Below are 9,315 nucleotides of genomic sequence, written 5' to 3' on the forward strand. Positions count from 1 at the left end.
CAATGAACTAGCAAACTCTTCATTCTCTTCTTCAGACTTGCTATCTACTTGATTAATTTATATGCCACATATGTTCTTTTGCCTGTCCATGCTCAACTTTTAAGACTGCAGGAGGGGTGGAGAAAAGCACTCCAAAGGAGAGCAGCTTGAGGCCCTTCAATTGAATCTGACATATTAACTAGAAAGGCTACCACCATCTAGCATTTCTTACAGGCCAAATGAAGCTTGGAAAGAGGCAAAGAGTCTTCTTAATGTCTAGTGTGCTCACACATCTCTTCTTCTCAGAAAGGAAACTGGTAAGAAATCAGCAATTAACAAGAGAAATGTGTAATGTCTACACAACACTTCCCATCTCAGCTATGGGACAGTGTCTTCACACAGAAAAATGAAAGATTCCACATCTTCCAAATGGCATTTTCCAAAGTGTAGTAGGACCTACTACACGAAATCACTAACAAGTGTATATTTATGGTAATACAGTACAATTTGGAAACATGACTATTACTTAAAGAGGAAATTATGTGGCAATTCATAGTTTTCCTTATGTAGATGATAATATCCTAAGGATGATACAATCATCTATCATCATAGTTTTGAGTTTTCTCAGACAAGGAATGATTCTCTTTCTTTCTTCTGTGTATCTCTACTGCCAAGACTCAACATATGACTTACCATATAATACTTCTCAACAAGTGATAGCTAGATATTTTTAAATGGGTTAAGTATTATCTAAAAAGTGCAATCAAACTAAGTGTTTAGACTGTTCTGGTTTTAATAACAGGCAATAATAACATATTGTTACAAGTGCATTAGTATTTTAGCTTGTGTTAATTTAGTGAACCCTTACCAGCAAGTGCAGGATTTACTATCCTTTTATATTCACATAGTATAAATTTTAAAGTCATGACTTTAAAACACATATTATTAAACATTAATAAGCATGTCTAATCTGATCAGATTTCTAAACTACCATAACCTGGGTACCATGCTTAGAGCATTTGACCCAGAAATGCTGGAAAGGGGTCAAAAAATGTTCCTATTAAGAATCCTAGAAATCCTGATCAGGGGTTCCTTGTACTACTTACTATGGATTAAGCTATAAGAATATGCAGACAAAAAAACAAAACCAAAAACAAAAAACACCAAAACTTTATGATTCACACCATTTCAACATAAAAACATTTTACTACTAATGTAACTTAATTATCAAAATTACCTGTGAAAAGATTAGTTTGCTATGACTTTTAAAAATGAACCAAGGGAGGATGCAAGGAAAGAGCAATATGTAAATTTCAGGCCAGAATGTACTTTGTAAAACTTCAAAAAAGACTGAAATCATCTTAAAGGTGTAGAAGGATGGTGGCAATACAGAAATGCGTTATGTAAAATTTAGAAAAGTAATGTTGATTCAAAAGGATTATTTGATAAAATGTGTTTCAGTAATTGTTAAAAAGTAGAACCATTCTAAATCTTTGATGGGTTTTTAAATACCTATTTATTTATATAAAACAGTTTTCAAACTCCCCTGCTCCCTAACTTCTTATCTTCCATGAGATCTTGGTCTTGCAAATATTATATCACTAATATTGTACACTACTTCTCCCTGAACCTCACATATTTGTGCCCTGCAATTCAAAACGGATTACTCCATAACCACATCCATGTCTCAAGGAAGGTGCTGTTTCAGTATCTGACTTGACCCTCAGGTCTCTGCAACTGACAATTATTGTCAATGAGATTTTTCTTAGCATTTTAGCAACGATTTCTCTAAAACTCAGTCTGTCATTGTTTGAACTTTAGTGATGGATAATAAAAAATATTTTATTATTCTTAAGGATATTATGAACTATATAACTTGTTATGCTTTTCTCTTTCACTTGGCTACAAGAATATTTAAAGACAATTATATACCACTTTACTGAATGCAGTTCAAATGTTGATTTTTATACCTGATTCAATTTTTATATTCCTATTTTTGTTATTTTAAGATTATCTTTATTGTCTACTTTTAATTCATGAATTTTGTTTAACTTGGTATTTACTTTTATCATTCACTTTAAATCTCTTATTAGAGCAAGGTTTCAGACATAGCAAAACAAATGTGTGTGTGTGGACACATGCATATTTTCAATATCATACATATTGAAAATTAAAAACTAAAACTTACTTCCTAAAAATATCTGATAAAATATATCTTATGGACTTTGATCTAACAGATTATAGATTCATCTGATATTATATTGGAATTTAGAGAGATATAACAATAAACTACAACCACAAGGAAATCCACTAGTAATTCAAGATAGGCATTTTCAGAACAAATCATTAATTCTGACATCCTTTAGTTCTTAAAACCAACTGTAGCTTTTAAAAATCTTCATTTTTTTAGACTAAAATAAAGAAAAGTGTTTGTTTTCAACATTTAACAAAGTATACAATTCTGAAAACATTTTTTAAAAAATAATATATGTATACCTGAAATACACAGACATTCTTCACTTCAAATGGTCAAGCCATACATATGGTCCTTGACTCCTAACAACATTAAATAATTTTTTTAGCCAACAAAGATTGATAAATCATTTAAAAATTGAAATTTTATATTCTAGTTGAGCTTTGTCTATTTTCTGCACTTTCTTCTAATAATGAATCAGTCTGTCTCAGTCAGATTGTAGTAGAATAATTGTATTTGGTACCAGACATCTTACAAATGATACTTATTTAGATTTCACCTTATATGATCACTCTAGGCAAAAATAGTATTATGTTTTCAGCCTAAATATGATTTTGTTCTTTTATTAATTACTATGTTTAGAATCTAAATATGATTTTGTTCTTTTATTAAGTTCTGAATTTTATACCCTTCTAGATAGAGAAGGAATATAGTAGTGTCAGCTGGGAATGGTGCCAATTTGCACTTGTTTTTTGTTTTCTCTTTCTTCCTCCCTAGCATGGGCAACCAATAGCTGATTCATACCTCCATTACATCACAGTTGGATTACAGAAGTGCTCTTTAGTCTGGCCTCTGCATGTCTTTTGCAACTCATTTGTAGATAGTCCAGAAGCTAGCAGCTGGACTTCATTTTTGTTCCAATAGTCACCATTTTATAATGCTTCTCTTTCTAAGTCACTGTGAGTTTTCCTAAGGACAAGTTGACAACTCCAAAAGGCATTTAGATTTAGTAGGCTAAATCAGAGAGAAGGGATTCACATTAACTTGCCAAAAGTTTATCTCTCCCACTACACTTTCCTACTGATGCCCCACATATCAAGAAGCATAATGATACTATATCTCATAGAAGACTAATAAAGTAATTAGCAGAAGTATGTGGTTGCAAAACATTTTTAATATACAGAATATCATATTCTTAAAATCTTTCATAGAACTCTGGCTCAATTTTTGAGCCTTTCCAAGTTCTCGTAAATCTGTGGTATTCATAATAAAGCAGGCAGATGGTTTAGTCTCTGAACATATGCTTTAAATGCCCCCTTTGCTATTTCAAAATAATGGACCAAATTTTGCCCTCAAATAGTTATAAAAAGTTTAAGGAGCCTGCTTCTTGAAATCTAAGGACAGAGTGTAGTCTATAGGGAATAAAATCTTTACAAAATATGGTACCTAAATTTTCTTTTAAGATTTAAACTGCATACTGAGCAAACTATATTCTTTTAAGTCAACTGGATGCGCTAAGGAAACATCCTGAGCAGTACATACTCTGTAGTTTAAGGAACAGATCAGAAGGCAAAATCTGTTTTATTTATTTACCTTTTTAAATTCTGATTCTCTAAGACCTTATGAGAATTCTCTCATTTAATTTCTGTTTGACTTGCAGATTTTTCCATTTTGTTATTATCTCTATTATTACTATCATGTAGATATTTTATACAGCAGCTTATAATTAAATTATTAATTAGATAATACCACCTAAACTATGTTTATGCCTTTGCTTTAAAACATACTATCCACAATTAATACAACCCTAAAATGCTATTTCACCAGCCAATTATTCTCATTTCAAAACAATTTGCTGTTGACAAAAGTTCATTTTTTTTTCTTTCTTAATGGACTATGAAACTCTTTGTCAGTGGATATATGCACTTTGGTAATGCCACTGCCACAATCTAACTATACTTAAAGAAGCATCTGTTTTCTAATGTCTACATTTTATACATGACTTTCACTTCTATATTTGTGTACTTCTACATGTTTAAAGTTGTTTTTGAAAAAGCCTCTAAACTAGTTTTCCTTATTTTACAATGTCCACAAAACTCAGTAGTCTGATCAACATTCCAGATAAAAAGACCATTTAACTGACACTTCCATTATTATACAAGTGAAGAGTTTAAATAACTGTTCTAAAACTTTACTGTTCCTTTAGAAATTCTCCTCCAGGACTGACTTGGAATTAATGTAAAACAGTGTTTACTTTTAAAAGTAAATGCAATACTTGTACCCACAAGTGTTTAACTCACTGTTAACAGACATCATAATTAACAATGTCGAAAATACAGGTCTTTCTATCAAGTGATCTTTTATACAAGTATCTACAAATATCTAAGTAAAATTGAAAGCTACTATTGGGACAAAACATTAACACATTCATCTGCTGATCAAGACAAACAACTTCGTGAAAATTCTCTCTCCTTAAGTCTAACTTTCACAATAAATACAGCATTGAACTAAATTCTTAACTTAGAAACATGCTTAGCAGTATTCCAATAAACAAGCTGATTTAAAAACAAAACAAAAAAAAAAACCTCTCCAGGCGAACAGTTATGCTTTCCCCATCTTTCCTTTGCTTTCTCTTCTTTCACTTTCCATGCACACACAATCACACTTACCTGCACAAATCTGAAACATCAGTCTATGTATTTTTTTTGAAATGTACTCTGTACCGATGCATTTTTCTGAGTTTCTTTCTAACCCCCGGGAATGTTAAGAATTTTAGGAAGAGAGCCACAGCTTAAGAGAGCAATTATTTGCCAGTAAATACTCAATTTGCTTGTCCTGTGATTTTTCTTCTAACTTGCATATTCAATAATCCGTCCCTGACTGCGTCACGAGCACAAAAAGTCTTTTCTCCAAAGGAGAACACTTTCGCCAATCACCCTTCAGCCATGCCAGGGTCCAGCTCGTCAGGGTGATAGCTTTAATTAATAATTCCTCATGCTGGCCATTTTCACAAATAACACTGTGAGTCTGGGACTCTGGACGGCTATGATTCAGGCTGATAAAAATACAGTGGAAAGGGGGTGGGGCGGGTGTGGGGGAATTCAGACGCCGTTTATAAACACCTCTAATCATACTCTTTCCGTTTACAATATAGAGGACGCTGCAGCTGAATTACCAAGTTATGTCCAACGATTTGTATTCAAATAGAAGCCATATGTTCCTCTACTTATCTGCTAGGGCCTCCCCTTGCCAACATTCTCACTGGGCAGACAGCATTCACAAAAGAGGTCTCTAGCCTCCGATTGCAAAAGTTTACTGAGGGTGAAGTTGAGAAATCAGGCATACACCGGTCCTTCTCAGCGAGCTTTTTGTAACAGTCTGGGAACACAGAAATACGAGTTGTGACCGTCAGATTTCTCTAATCCTCCTATGTGATACTGGACATTTCATTTAGCTTTTTTTCAAAAATCTCTAACTTAATTCTTAAAACAGTGATGATAGCTGATTTATTTATACTTTTTGTAAAAACAAAACAAAAAAAAAAACTATACCTATCAAGATGATACACACTCTATTTAAGACTGACAATTTTATTTGAAAGTAAGATTTTTCCATTTAACAGACATAATCCTTGTGATTTTTGACATAAAAAGTACTTGCACAAAATCACCATTCAGGTAGTGTGCAAATAAAAACCAGGATACATAACACTCCCTGTAGTTCAAGCACATAATCAGTACTTGGTAGCAACTAATGTTTACTATGTAAAGGTGATGCTCAGAGTAAAAGGAAAGAAAACATACAGATAAAAATTTTTTCAAAGATTAGAAAATGTTTTCAAAGAGATCAGAGCACTTAGAAGCATGTTAATATGTTCATAAGCAATTTCAAGGGTTCACAAACACTTAGAGAATATACAAAGACACAGGAAATTTTATTTATGTCCCTGATGTTGTGTGTGTGTGTGAGTGTGTGTGTGTGTGTGTGTGTGTGTGTGTGTGTGTTGGCAAGTTTACTAATTTACTGGATACATGTTTACCAAGCAGCAACTCTATTTTAGGAACTCAATCATACTAGGTATTGGGAGATAAGTCATAGCCTCTTTCCTTAGACACAATTTGGTTACTAGACTCTAAAAGATAAAATTCACCTCTAAACAGAAAACCATAAAACAACATGGCAAGAGCAGCAATATAAACACAAATGTATGAAATGGGACTCCTACTCTCAAGGCCTGAATTATTTCTAAAGGTAGAAGGAGAAATAACAGCGGTAGGTAGAACATTCTAGGGAGGGGCAAACCTTTGAACTTTTCCTAAAATTACTAGGAAAGAATCAGATTACTAGTTCTAAGAACCAGGAGATTGAATTCATGATAATTTCAGAGAAATGCTGCAGAGAGTAAATATCTCAGGATTTAAAAACAAAGTTAGTGAGAAAAAAGGCTTCTCAAAACTATGTTTTGACATCATCAGAAAAGTATGCAGCATTTCCAGCACTGCCACAAATTGAGACATATACTGTCTTTCTTTTAGTATATTTCTGTTGTCTCAAGCAAATAGGAAGCATGCATGACAACTGCTGCCTTTTTTGTTTCCCAGCCTGTTTATTTCTTTCTATTACGTGCACACTTGTATTTTTGTCACACCTGTATAATTATTAAAAGGGAAAGCTACATTTATAATATTTAGTGGTCACACATATACCTCTGGTAGAGAGTATATACTATACATCACTGATCCCAAATGATAAGTCAGAAATTAAATAATACCCTAATTTTATTTAAAAAAATGCTATTTCAGAGCCAGTAAATGCTTTTGGAAAATGTATACAGTTATTAATGATGCTGAAAATTGTTTTATATATTATATAAAAAGTAGCCAAAATACTATACTTACTATTATCAGGAACACTAGGCATTTAAAAAATTATAAACTTAATTAACAAAGTTAATACATATTTATCAAGCTCCTATTTAGAGAGTGCTTATCAGTAACTATTTGATTTTTATTCCTAAATGCTCATGTATAATAATAGTTAATATTTATAGAATAAATAAAATAAATATTTTACATGTATTATCTGAGTAAATTAACACATCATAAGAAGTAAGTACTATTACCATCTGCATGTAATTGTTATGTAAGTTACAAGCAGTAAAGCTGGACATGAACTATATAGATTCATAATGAAACTACTATACCTAATACCCACCAAAAATCAGTTTTACTATTTTATAGTTACATAGTAACAAATAATGCTTATGTTATTATTTTTAATCTAGGAACACTCATGTTGTTTTGAGATTATTTTCAGAGGTAAATTAAATACCTATATCTAATGAGGTATGCCTCATAAAATAATACACATTTTTAATTTTTTTTATTAATTTGAAAGAGAGAGAGAGAGAGAGAGAGAGAGAGAGAGAGAGAGAGAGAGAGGTGTGTGTGTGTGGCCAGCTCAGCCCACCAGGGGGCGGGGCTGGCTGGCATGTGGTGCTGGGGGATTGAACCGCGGTCCCTGATGCCTTGCCAAGCTTGTTCCAAGTAGGTGCTTTAGACCACTGAGCCATCTCTCCAGCCCCTCATAAAATAATACAGAAAATTAAAGTTCTTTAGTAGGCAATTAATATTATATGATAGGCTACACTTGGAAAACAATGACAAGTGGCTAGGGTTGGGCATGCTTCAGGTGATAAAATAGGAGCACCATAGGATCACAAGCTTTACCAACCTCTATACCCCTTGTTAAAGCTACTTAGACTAGGGGATGACAATTCAAAATCTTTTGCAGTGTTAGAGGTAGGATGAGAAGTAGTTTTTAAAATAGGAAGGACATTATGTCAAAAAGAATTAGGTTTGAATCCTAGCTTGGTCACTTTTAGATGTGTGCATAGGGTCAAATTAATTAGGTACTTGGAGGCTTTTATTTTCATCTCAAATAATTTGTTACAAAGATTAAGGAAGATAGCATATTTAAAGTTACACAGTAAAATTACTATCCCAGAAGTTGTACACAATAGCTGGCATTTGAAGTATGCAGAGTTAAAGCTTAAAATATGCAGCCAAGATTTACTACTTATAGACCAAATGACACACACATATCTAAGTCTGCCTTCTTACTTTTGAAAATAATGTAAATAATCTTAGCTATGACAAACTGGGCACAGTAGTCTGGTAGATTTTCTTTACAGGATGTTAATAATATAGCTAAAATGGCTGTGCTTAGTAAAAAAAGAGATCCCAGACAAATTAGAGATAGATGACACAGTTAATTTGTTAATAATAAACAAATTCTTATTTTTCCAAGTGATTAATGCAATACCACATTTTATTTAAAGGAGATAGAGAAATTCATTTGGAACTGCCTGGGAAGGCCATCATTTGGTATAATCACATATCCTTCTCTGAGAATATATACTTACGTCATTACTAACTTCCTGTATTTCTCTAATTCCAGAAATTTTTAGAGGCCTTCTCACATTCTTTCTTCTCTCTGAACATTGACTAAGTCTAGCTATCATCAATTCCTGACTTAAATTGTGATGTAAACATGACACTTTTATGATGGAACATGACACTTTTTTATTGTTCAGCTACTTCTGTGTGAAATGAAGGCTTCTTTCTGGAGGTGTCGCTGGAAATGCTTCAAGAGGGCTCTTCCTATTTACTTACTTATGTATGCAAAGTGTCTCCTTTGAGGTTTCCTTTGGGCTAGAGACTTCCTGACTTTCCATTACTGGTCTACATTCTATGGCTCTTGTCTGAAATGAAATTTGTATGGGGCTACCCACAGATAACTAAATGAGTATAGGGACTCTGAGTCTCACCTGTTTTCTAGACTCTGCTCATGTCTCAATTGTACATCTTAATTGAAAGAAAGTAAAAGTTATGAGACCATGTCATATATTTTTCCTCTAATATAACTGGATTGGTAACAATGTGGTTAAATTTTGGCCTAGTAGGGTACTTGCTTTCTTATTAGCTGTCTGAGTTCCTAGTCTCATCATATAAATTATGTATACTTTGTAGTTTTTAAACATATGTATATAAATAGCAAACCTAAGAATATCTTACTTAGTGATACCAATCTAATTAAGAAATAAAAAGATAACTGAATCCCAATTTTAAATTTTATTTTAT

The 9,315-nt window shown here is 32.7% G+C and overlaps 1 protein-coding gene across 9 annotated transcripts in view; it reads right to left on the minus strand.

The window, feature by feature from the left end:
- Zbtb20 (zinc finger and BTB domain containing 20) overlaps window positions 1-9,315 on the minus strand; it is a 1,008,106-nt gene that overhangs the window by 487,418 nt on the left and 511,373 nt on the right. The window contains exon 1 of one of the 9 annotated variants that reach the window (XM_023717592.1): window positions 5,349-5,517. The exons of 7 other annotated variants lie outside the window; for them this stretch is intronic. The gene's annotated coding sequence lies outside the window, so the exon portion shown is untranslated. Of the gene's footprint in view, window positions 1-4,842; window positions 5,170-5,348; window positions 5,518-9,315 lie in introns of those variants that run through there. One more of the 9 variants, XM_023717589.1, reaches the window with a different exon arrangement.

Source organism: Octodon degus, unplaced genomic scaffold (genome assembly GCF_000260255.1).
Source record: "Octodon degus isolate 3935 unplaced genomic scaffold, OctDeg1.0 scaffold00053, whole genome shotgun sequence".
Lineage (NCBI taxonomy): Eukaryota > Metazoa > Chordata > Mammalia > Rodentia > Octodontidae > Octodon > Octodon degus.